The sequence below is a fragment of the Alnus glutinosa genome, chromosome 9 (genome assembly GCF_958979055.1).
Source record: "Alnus glutinosa chromosome 9, dhAlnGlut1.1, whole genome shotgun sequence".
NCBI classification, from domain to species: Eukaryota; Viridiplantae; Streptophyta; class Magnoliopsida; order Fagales; family Betulaceae; genus Alnus; species Alnus glutinosa.
The window spans coordinates 7,897,417-7,909,442 of NC_084894.1; the positions used below are offsets into that span (position 1 = coordinate 7,897,417).

Sequence of the window (12,026 nt, forward strand, 5' to 3'; positions counted from 1 at the left end):
GTAAGTTCACTTAACTCCATTCCAGACTATTTGCCCGTTTCAAAATATATATATATATATATATATATATATATATATATATATATATATATTTAACTGAATCATCATATGATGCTTGTCTTTAGAATAATAAAATTACAAGTTTTTAGAATTACTCTCTCTAATTTAAACAAACCACGTAAAAAATATATATCTTTTTAATAAGTGAAGGATATGTTAATTTAATACTTGAGTTTAATCATGCAAAAAAAAAAAAAAACTTGAGGTTTTTTTAAAAAATTGACTTTTAGTCGTTTTATTTAAAAAAATTGACTTTTAGTCGTTTTTTTTAAAAGAATAAATAAATTTAAAAATAACAGGAAAAGATATTATATACTTCTTATTAAAATAAAATTTTAAAAATTTAAAAACCTTTTATCTTTAAAAAAAATTAATAAAAAATTAACCTTTTTATTGTCATTTTTGTTTTTTTTTAAAAGTAAAAATAGTTAAACATCTTAAATTTAATTTTTTTTAATAAACTTAATTAAATTAAAAAAATTAAAAAATTAAAGTCCACGAATAATTTTTTTTTTTTTAAAATAAAAATAAAAAGGCTCGTTTGACAACTTCTTTAAGGTAACTTTTTGTTTTTTAGCAAAAAAATAAAAATACTAACAAACAACTAAAAACACGAAACACTCATATAATATTGAAAACTATATTCATTTATCTCACATTATTAAAAAAAAAAAACCCTCAAAAATTACTTATCAAAACCAACCCCCGTTGAAATATTTAATTCATTCATTCATGGCGTCTTGCCCTCAAAGGCTCAAAGCGTTCACCAACTCTTGAAGGATGATAGTGACGTAAGCTTGTCGTTCTGTTGCCATTTTTTTTTTGTTTTCCTGGGCAGCTTCCTCCCATTTTCTACAAGACTGACATCATTTTTTTGCAAAAAGATCAATCGTTTCTCACGCGAGTCTGCTTAATTTCCTGTTTCCTTCTTTCTTTCTTTTTTTTTTTTTTTTTTTTTAATTTTTAATTTTTTAGTTTATTTTTAATAGAAAACCTGAGAAGAAATTCTTTCAGAATGTTGTTCTCAAAGGACAAGTTCAATTCCTTGGTATAGTTCAGATTGGTTTTTATAAGTCCCCGAGTCTTTAAAAGGCCACTTTATTTGGTCAACTTGATATATATATATAGAAGCTGCTTTGCGCCTTTGCTTCTTTAAAAGGTCACTTTATTTAAGCGCATATATATATAATTCTTATAAATCCTAATTTAATTTTCTTCCACGAAAAATCTAACCTTTTTTTAATTTTACTTTATGGCCTTGTTTGAAAACCCCCTTCTCCCACTCTCAATTTTTTTCTCCTTTTTTCTCCTTCTCTCGGGCCACTCAACAGTCCTTGCCAGAAAAAATCTAGACAATTTTTGCCCACTCAAAGAAAAGTTGGATACACAAGTAAAGGGGCAAAAAATGTCCAAATTTTTTATGGCAAGGTCTGTTGAGTGGACCCGGGAGAGGGAGAAAAAAGGAGGAAAAAATTGAAGGAGGGGAAAGGGGATTTTCAAACAAGGGCTATATCATATCGCATCAATAACTATCCCCTTTACCAAACAACCTCGTTATATGTCGGCAGGAAGCGGCTAAGAAAGAAAAAAAATAAAATGGCAAGAAAATGACACTTAAGCTTACGTCACTATGATCCTCCAAGAGTTGGTGAACGCTTTGAGGTCAAGACGCCATTAATTCTTTTGAGAAATAATTTAAAAGGGTTTTTTTTTTTTAAAATAATGTGTGATAAATGTGAATATAGTTGTGAATATTCTGGGCGTTTTGTATTTTGAATTGTTTGTTAATATTTTTAATCATGAAGTTAAATTACATGTCGTTGCAATAAAATTTTATTGAAATTAATGTAGCTTGATTATAAGAAGCCCAATGAAAGGCTTATATGGGTATAATTTGAAAGTATAAAAAGAGAAAAGAGAATCATATATTATGACAAATCTTCTTTTTTCTTTGAATTGTTTCACTATTATCACTCCAATTTTTTTTTTTAATATGCTTAATTTAAGACGAATTAATATGCAAATTTGAGTGAAAGTTCATGATTTCCACCCCCAAGTAAAAAAAATTTATCAAAAAAATTTAAAATTGAAAAGAACAAAAACAGATTGAAAGTGGTGGCCGATCACCCTACTCACAACTATCTCACAAAACTGATATGACAGTTTTATTTAGGGGTGTACAAGTGGAGCAATTATTAACCGTTAATAATCGCCAACAACCGCTAATTGGATCATCGGAAAACCGAAAAATCGAAAATAATCGCAATTGAATAATTGGATAACCGAGTACCCCGGTTATAGGGTTTTAAAAAACTGGTTAATAATCGGGCAACCAATAACCGGTTTATATATATATATATGAATGAATCATCTTAAGTTTTTTAAATATGAAGGTTTAGTATTTTTTGAATTGTCATCATCATTTAATTACAATACAATTGTCATTATATTATATAATATCTGTTTATTTTATTTTATTTGCAATCATATTATGTAATTTATGTACTTGATTGTGAGCTCGTTAAAATGAATAAATGATGAATGGTAAATAAAATTATGTGCGTCCAGTTATATTTACTATTTAGAATTGAATATTGAATGGTTAGATATTAGATTAAAAAAAAAAGAAACTAAAAAAATCGACAATGGATGAAAACCGGTTACTCCGGTTAATAACCGGATAATTGGCTGTTGGTAATAACCGCAACCGGTCTAGATCATTTGCGGTTGTGGTTATTTAAATAAGAATAACCAAGTACCCAGATTGCAGTTATTTCCTCATAACCGCAACCAGAACCGGTTGTACACCCTTAGTTTTAATCAACCGTTATTTTTTTTTAGCAATAACTGATCTAATAATTAATTGAAGCTGAATTTAATAACTTGAAAACCATGGAGTACAATTTAAGAGTGACTTGGCTGGGCCCGATCAATGAGGTGAGAACTAAGCTGGGTCAGTCCAGGTTCCGAAGGCAACCTAAAAGGCTCGGGCCTGGCCAAAATTAGGCGCTCACGGATCATCAGACTTGGCCCAAGACTTATAGACCCAAATATATAAATCTAGTCGAAGCTTGGACCAAAGAAACAGGAGGAAGAAAGGAAGAAAGAAATTTAGGTAAGCGGAAAAATTCAAAATTAAGCAACAAAAAATAACTGAGACGACTCAAGTCTTTATGATCCTAAATCTGTAACACTTTATCCTTCTATGGAAACAAGATTAGTGTCCAAGTGGGCTCAATAAGGTTATAATTGAGCCCAACCAACACTTAAAAAGTTCCAGATTGATTTCAAAAAAAGAAAAAAAAAGGTTCAAGATTAGTTTGATCAAGTATATTTCAATCATGACCCGAGCTTGATTAGTATGAGTTTATTATCAAATAAACAATATGTTCAATTTTATTTCATTTATTTCTCTAGCAAACTTGAGTGTTTTCATTAGTTATTTGAATAGTTTATTTCCTCTTCATGCAAGTCTATGCTCACATTTAGCGTTTAGTATAGACCCCTTCGAGTTGAAAATAGGTTCATATATATTTTATGATCAAGATTTAAAGTCGGTGCATCTAATAATGTATATGATATAATATTTAAATATTTTAAAAGACATGTCCTCCCAAATATATATATATATATATATATATATATATATATATATATATATATATATATATATATATATATAACAAAAAATCTATAAGATGGATTTTGAGTTTACAAATAATTCTTATACTTTCGTGTTCAGATTGTTTGATTCTGTTGGTTATGTTTGATCTTTCCTATATATATATATATATATTTATTTGATTTTTACTATTCATTTTAAGTTATAAGATGTTTGCTTTTGTTTATTATAGCAAAATTTTGTGTTTTATGGAAGGTCATGCGAGAATCAAATATATCCAGAAGAACAGTAGGATATTATAATATCAAAGGGATTTTTATTTTTTTTTTTATTTATTTTTTTTTTTTTATATTTTTATTTTAATATTTAGTTGAATTGGTTTCTGATGAAATTAGTGCTTATTGAATGGATTGTTTAAAATGCGATTGGTTTCAACAACTAATATAGAGGAAGCATTTTTTGCTATGAAATATTGTTAAAATAAGACTTCACAATAAGATAGAGGATTACTTTCGTGTGAATCACTTGGTCATTTACATTGAGAAAGAAATCACTAAAAATTTTAGCATATAAATTGTTACGGATCTAATAGAGGTATTTTAGATAATTATTATCATTAGAAGTGGTTAGATAATTATTAATATATTATCATTAGAATTGGTTTATTCTAGTTAGTATTTTACTTTTATTATGCATTGTAAATATCCATTTAAAGACACCATAAGTTAATTAATGAAATTTAAGCAAAAATTATTAATATTAAATTTTTAAGTTGATTTAGGAGGTATTAGAATTCCTCGAACTACCCTTATTTATTCGTTATGTGTTTGAGTAATTAGGCGTCACATAACAATTGGTATGGGTTTGAGATTCAGGGGTGTGGAAATCTGGGGTTGTCTAATGCGGCATAGGTGTAAGAATCGTGGCAGTGCTGGTGAGATCATCAAAGGTGCGACTAGGGTGGTGCGATTGAGATGCTGAGTGTAATGGGGTCTGTGGAACGAATGAGTCAGAATAACGGTTCTGTGGTGTCAAGTACATCAAGGATATATGGTGGAGACGTGGTTGTCTGACGACGCAGGCCGCACGACACTATGTAATTATCTCTAATATTTAAATTTTAGTTGTAATCCTAATGTTATCAATAAAAATAACTTATTACCTCAAAGATATTTTAATCTTAAAATACCTCTACTAGATCCGTAACATGTAAATATGAGAGTTGTATATTAATTTTAGATGATACAACACCCACCGGTTTTGTGTTGGGAACCCATATCCATTTTCTTGCTTATGAAAAGAGTTTTTTTTTTTTTTTTTTTTTTTTTTTTTTTTTTTTCTTGTTCTTTCTCTTTATTATTATTATTTTTTTAAAATCTGAAATTGATTTACATGTTTGAGTAAAGCAAGAACTTGATGAGTCGTGTCTTTTCTTGGTGGAAGGGCATATGAATAGAGTAAGGGAAGCAATTTATGAGTGGTTTATTTTCTTGGTGGAAGGGCATATGATAGAGTAAAGGAAGCAATTTATGAGTGGCGTATTTTCTTGGTGGAAAGGAATTATCCACATATATCTTATTCTTATCTTGATTATGACGATTGCAGGAAGTCATAACTGTCTAGACCAATCTTCATTATGCAAGAAATTCCACAAAAGCAAAAGAAGGAAGAAAGAAACAATTCTGTGAGTTATCCTATCACTTATTACTTCATATGAATTTTATAAGTAATTTTTTATAATTACTGGTCCAAATTCTCTTAAATTTAAATAAATAATTACATAAATATAATTTCTGACCAAAGAAAAACGAAAAGCATTAAAAAAAAAAAAAAAAAAAAACACCAGTGTTGAGAGTGGGATTTGAACCCACGCCCTTTCGGACCAGAACCTTAATCTGGCGCCTTAGACCAACTCGGCCATCTCAACATTTGATTGTTATGGTCAATAGACTATTATTTCAACGTTTAATCCTGTCCCAATAAATGACACTGACTGATTTAACAAAAAAACACTTGTAGGGTCTACTCATCTGCTATGTCGTTCATGGCCCAAAAAAAGGCCAAAAAAAAATGCATGATTTTTTTGCCAATGCCTGTCTTGAAATTAGTGAAATCATTGTGGACTTGTTTGGTAAAGGAGAAAGAAATTGGTAATGAGAGTTAGAAGTGATAGATATGATATAAAGTAAAAAGAATTTGTATAGAAAAGTAAAAAAATTTTGTTTTGTAGTGAATTTTTTTTATTTAAATAAAAAAAAAATTATTGATGTAATATGAAGTTATAATATTTTAAAGTTGATTATTTTTGGGATAAGTAAAGAGTTTAGGGGAAGAAAAAATTTTATTGCCCTCGCCAAACAAACCCATTACGTTTTTATAATAGCTGGAAGAGCTATTAGTTTATCAGCTTCGGCATGCCTGGTTTGCTTAACAAGATCGGATCAAATATCTACACTTTTTTTTTTGGATCGATAACATGTAAACTTGTTTTTACTCTATAAATGGTGATTTAAAAATAAGCAAATTTCATTTAATTTGATCTTACCAACTAACCAATAACTTTGTATGATGTGATGACACAATGCAATATCTACCAGACTTCCACCCAAACTGTCTGAGAGGGATTAGATTAAAAAAAAAATATTTATTTAAATTGTTAATAATTTAGACAAATAATATGAAATATTTCATATAAAACTCACATGCAGTAAATATCCTTAAATAAATAGTCAGTACGTTAAAAATTTATTTGAATATATAAGTCTAATATAAAGTCTCGATCTCACATAATCTCACATAATCTGTATAAATTGCTAAGAGGGACTACTTTTCTGCCAAATAAATAGCTAAAAAAAAAAAAACTAAAATCTAATAAAAATGAAAAGCTAGAAGGTAGGTAGGTATGGCTTATGAGGTGAAGAAGACTTATTAACACCTACAAGCACTAACTCTCATGCTAGAGATGCTGGTTTCCGTGAGGTGACAACACAAGTGTCTTTAGACTTCTAGCATGCATGGTGACTAAAGAGTAAAAGAGCCTCCATGATTGGTTTGATTAGACGTGCATGGATGAGAGGGAGAAATATTTTCTTTTCTTTTTTGTCCCTCTTTTTGTGGCTGAGATAAAGAGGGAGAGCATAGGAAATAGTAGTACATGGCCAATATTTATCTAAAAATTAAAATTAGATTTTTGACCAGTTAATTTGTTTTTGATTATCAATAATAATTTTTTCTGTCATGTTATTAAGTGAGCATTTTAAAATAAGTACTTAACCCCATACATATTGCATTTCTTATCGAAAGATTGATAATTTGAAGAGCAAAAGTTTTAGGGGTGTTGCAGTTTTATTCGTTGAATCTTTGAAAGTTTTTAAATAAAGTTTTTACTGTTTGGTTGAAACTGCGTAAATCCATCGATTTGGATTGATGGTAATTGTTTTATCGAGAATAGATATGATGGCGACACGTGAGGCGTGTGGACGTATTGTCTATGGCCCATGGGGAGGTTGTTGGTGTCGAGCTTTCACAAATCGATAAATTTGTACCTTAAAAACCTAATTTTGGTTTTACATTTCCAAAATCAATTTCGAAGAAGGTTGGGAAACGTTGACAGTGGTGGCGGGTGGTGACAACAACAAAATGTTCATGCAGCATGTGAAATGGCAGATTTGATCGATTAGGCCACATAAAATTGGCTCTAATACCATGTAGAATTATAAAAGAAAATATATAAATTAAGTAAAAGAGAGGAAGCAAAAATAGAGAAAAATAGACCAATAAAGGGCTACATCTTTGCTATATTGAATTGTATTACAAAGAATAATATTTAAATAGGAATTAAGAAGTAGTGAATAAGAAAATCAAGACTAAATAAGGAAAAGAATTAACAATAGACCTACAAAAAAAATTAAATAAATCATGATATAGAAAATATTCTAAGTGCATCTCCATCAATGTTATTTATTTCAGCCAACCAAAAAGCACTATTTTCTACTCTCTTGGAGATGCTTTAACATAGGAAATCCCATTTGATGCAAAACTCTTGAATGGCATGACCATCGAGGTACCCGTGTATTTGGCTCCACACTCCTCCCGTTTTCTTCACTTTTTTTTAACAAAAAATTCAAATATAATTTCATCTTTATGTTTCATCTATCAACTTTTATTATTATTTAAACAAAAAATATACGATAAAACTCTTTACCAAACGAACAATTTGAGGACACATTTCATCGCTAGCAGCGAGCACACCATATATACGGTTGCTTTTCTTCTTCCTTTGTTTTCTTTTTGGGGGATACCAAACCTTTATTACATTTTCAAGCCATACAAATTATACAATAAATATGTTTTGATATTTCTCGTGTCCATGAAATGGAGGAAGAAAGGATGGCGTGACTTTAGCTGGAGGGTACTCACAAAGTGGAATGCAAAAGAAAGACCAAGAAAAGCAAGAAAGTGGGCACTTTAGATTTGTCCTCCATATGCAAAATCTTTGGTGGAGTTGTCATTTGCATTGGATTTTGGGGGCATATTCCCTTTTGTATTTTCTTAGGTGATTCTGACAAAGCTCTAAAGCAAAGCCTGTGGGAGAAGTTTTAATTTGCATCATCTCTTCAATCAAAAAAAGAACTCCCCCACTCAGCTTCCACGCCATCTACACTTTTCCTGGGGGGGATGTTTCCCATGTTCGCATGTGTAACCTCTACATGCAATGGAGAAGGAAAAATTATAGATTTTAAAATTACGTGAATTTAAGTTGTTTTTATGGTATTGAATGGTTTGGAAAATATTTTTTATTATTATTAAAAATGCTGCAGATTATCAAAGCAAACAATTATTTTTTTTTTTTTTTCATTTTTAAAGAGATGTTTATTCAAAAAAAGAAAAGACAATTTTTGACGAAAAGCTTCTTTTATGAGTACAAGAACTTGATGAAAATATATATACTTAATTTTCATTGATAATATGTTACCTTTTTATTAGGTAGCATTTTTCATGATATTCAATACAAAAAATGGCTTGAATTCACGTAATTTGTGGAGTTATAATTTCAAAGAAATTGTAAGAGATCCTTATCTGTAATGGAATTAGACATAACTCTTTTTATGAATTTAAATTTTTAAAATGAGTAATGATTCAACATAGTTTTAGAAAAGAGATTATGAATTTGGAATCTGACTCCAACAATTTAATTCTCATTTCAATTAAAATAGTCTACATTTCTATATGGTAAAGAATTTTCCAATTTTGCTTCATATATATATAAATCAGAATAATTTCAGCATGAGATATGTAATGTACAATCGCTCGGGAATTGCACAATTTTTTTTTTTTTTTTTTTTTTTAATCTCAAAAAAAAAAAAAAAAAAATTGCTCGGGAATTGCATAATAATGTGAATGGGTGTCCTTGCACTACTTCCTGCAGTCGGCCCTACAGTATAAAAATTAAATAACGTTGACCTTTAATTCTGAATTCTCTAGATTCAATGGTAGAGCATGCGTAGATGTGGACAATCTATGTATTTGTCCATTTCCACAGAGAAAAGGGGTTCATTTACTAATCCCCTTTTTTGTTCCATTTAATTTCTTTTACCATTATTAGACAAGAAACTTATCTAACTCCTTTGTCTCAGTCCAATTTTGACCAAATCCCTGTAAATTAGTGCAGTAACTTTATTAATTACCACCCGATCAGTATCCAATGGAGAAGAAGCCACTCAGTATTGATTTTGTGAGATCAGCTGACCTTGGAAATGGGGCCTTCAGCCTTGAAAGGGTTACATTTCTTCCAAGACGTATACATGGATATATAGAGGTTTTTTTTTTTTTTTTTCAATCAACACCGACCTCTAAATAAAAGAATAATGTTATTTAATACATTGTTATATAAAAATCATTTAATTAGAGAGCAATGATCCCTGCACAACAGTTATGCACAACATGTGCACAACTGTAGACACATAGAGTGTAGACACATAACCACATGGGTCATATGTGTTTACACTCCTACACGTACATGAGTCATGTGTACAACTGTTGTGTAGGAGTCATTTATCTTCTAATAGCTTAGCCCGTGAATCTTTTAAGATATTTTTGATACCCAAGGTATTTGTTTTGTATACATGCAAACTCGAGGGACTAAATAATAATTAATACATTTTCATGAGATCATGCGTACCAAAGATAACGGGGAAAAGAAGAAGTGATAAGAAAAAGTAAAAATAATTTATCCCTTTATAGATATACTTTAACAAAAAAGGACCAGATGGATCGAGCTCAGTGGTGTTAAAGGATTTGCAGATCTGAATTTAAAATAATTAATTAATTAATTAATTTTAAATGGTGACACATAGCTTTGTTTCAACCCGAAAAATGATCATGCCTGAAATGGAAAATGCCTAAAAGAACCAGAAGTTCTCAACATGGAAGGTATATATCCATGGCTGTGAATGGCGACAAGAAGAAATTTAGGTCTCCTTGATTTGACCCCTCAAGTATATCTAATTTAATATCTTTGTCAAAATGATAAAAAAATCTTCTTATAAAATTAGCAGACAAACAAAATATATGAATAACATGTGACATGCACAATTGATATCTTGTCGTGATATATACAAACAATTATCTTGTGCCACTTCAAAAGTTCATTAGAATATGAATCCAATAGCAATGGCAGAGCTGGAGAAACATAATAGGGAGAAGAATACATGGTGCAACTACCATTTTTAAGTTCTGATTAGAAAAGAGAAAAGGAATATGGAAACTACATGCTGATGTAGTTTTTTTTTTTTTTTTTTTTAAAGAAAAATGTAAAATTAGTCCATGTAATTTTGTTTTATTTACAAAATTTAGTTCCATGTGGTAATAAAAAACTCAGTGGTCTTTGGGGCATGCCAAAAAAATAATTTCGTTAGTTTACCACATTAGTGGCAATAAAATAACGACATGCGTCATTTTTAATAAAAATATATATATAAAACTAAAAAATTAAAGGGGTGGCCAGGGTGGCGCCTAATTATTATAAAATATATGACAACATGTGTAGTTTACTTAGTGTCATATATTTATACATTTTTTTTTTATTAAGATTAGTAAGTGTTGTCATTTTATTGGCGTTGTTGTGGCATGCTAACAGAATCCGTAAATTGTTCTGACACAATTTGATTGCAATTAGGAGTAGGTAAATTTCAAGGACTAAATTTGCAATTTTCTTTTTCCTTTTATATTTTATATTTTTCACAGCACCTAATTAATCACAAAAAAGAATAGTTATGGTTCAAGCATCTATATATATCTTATGAGTTCCAAGGCTTCTCATAAGTCAAGATTATGATCATGTTAGTGAGCAAATTAAAGAAAGATTAAAAACATGTTTCCCAATCACATTTTGTCTGGGACTAGTAGACACAATTTCTCGATATCCGAATTCAAGTCTCAAGGGAATGAGACCACATAATATATACACATACATGTCTTACAGAATCCAAACTAAACAATGGCCATTTTCAAATCTACAGCAAGAACTCTCAAAGATTCAAATCCCCTAAAAGAGAAGCATAAATCTCCCACTCCAATTTTAAAATCAGCCACCCCGATCGATATATTCAAAAGAGAGGACAGATGCGCGCATCGATGAACTCTTTAATGGAGCAGCATATCCCACCATTAATGTTATAAAAAAATTATCTACCTAAACAAATCAAAGTTGCATTTATCACCCTCACCAGGATACAATGCTTACCCATAGAAAGCTTGGGAAAAGTCTCATAATCTTGCCTAGCACTAAAATAAACATCAAACATAAGATAGTCATTCAACTATAACACTCATCATTTGGAGGCATGCTTTGTATGTATTGTACGGGTGGCTTTGATGTTGGAAGCAATTTTTGGAGTGGAGGAATGCTTTTTTTTTTTTTTTTTTTTTTGATAGGAGGTATCCCCCAAGTCCTATAGCTGCAGTGTACCTCGTTCATTGAACGATTGGTCCACTGAAGTGGTAGTCGAACCTTTCGAGTGCATTTACTGCCTGCCAGGACCGGGAGGCGAAGCTCGAACTATATCCGACTAGTATAAAGAGAGCCCTTTACATAGTGTTTTAAAAATCTAGACTGGGTGAAGCGTGTATGTGAAAGCTCGAACTTTATCCGACTAGTATAAAGGGAGCCCTTTACATAGTATTTTAAAGATCTAGTCCGGGCAAAGCCCTCTCCGATTAAAAAAAATAGAAAGAAAAACGACCGTGGAAGGTAAACACGTGATGGGCAACAGCTGTTTGCATGTCCAAAAGGTTGACTAGTTCACACTGTCAACCACTATTACATTGATTTTTGGTCTTTGGA

At 30.4% G+C, this 12,026-nt stretch overlaps 1 non-coding gene across 1 annotated transcript; it reads right to left on the reverse strand.

Annotated features, from left to right (window-relative positions):
* Positions 1-5,528: 5,528 nt before the first annotated feature.
* Positions 5,529-5,609, reverse strand: TRNAL-AAG (transfer RNA leucine (anticodon AAG)). Its single transcript has one exon. It is a non-coding gene; the product is annotated as a tRNA-Leu (tRNA).
* Positions 5,610-12,026: the final 6,417 nt, after the last annotated feature.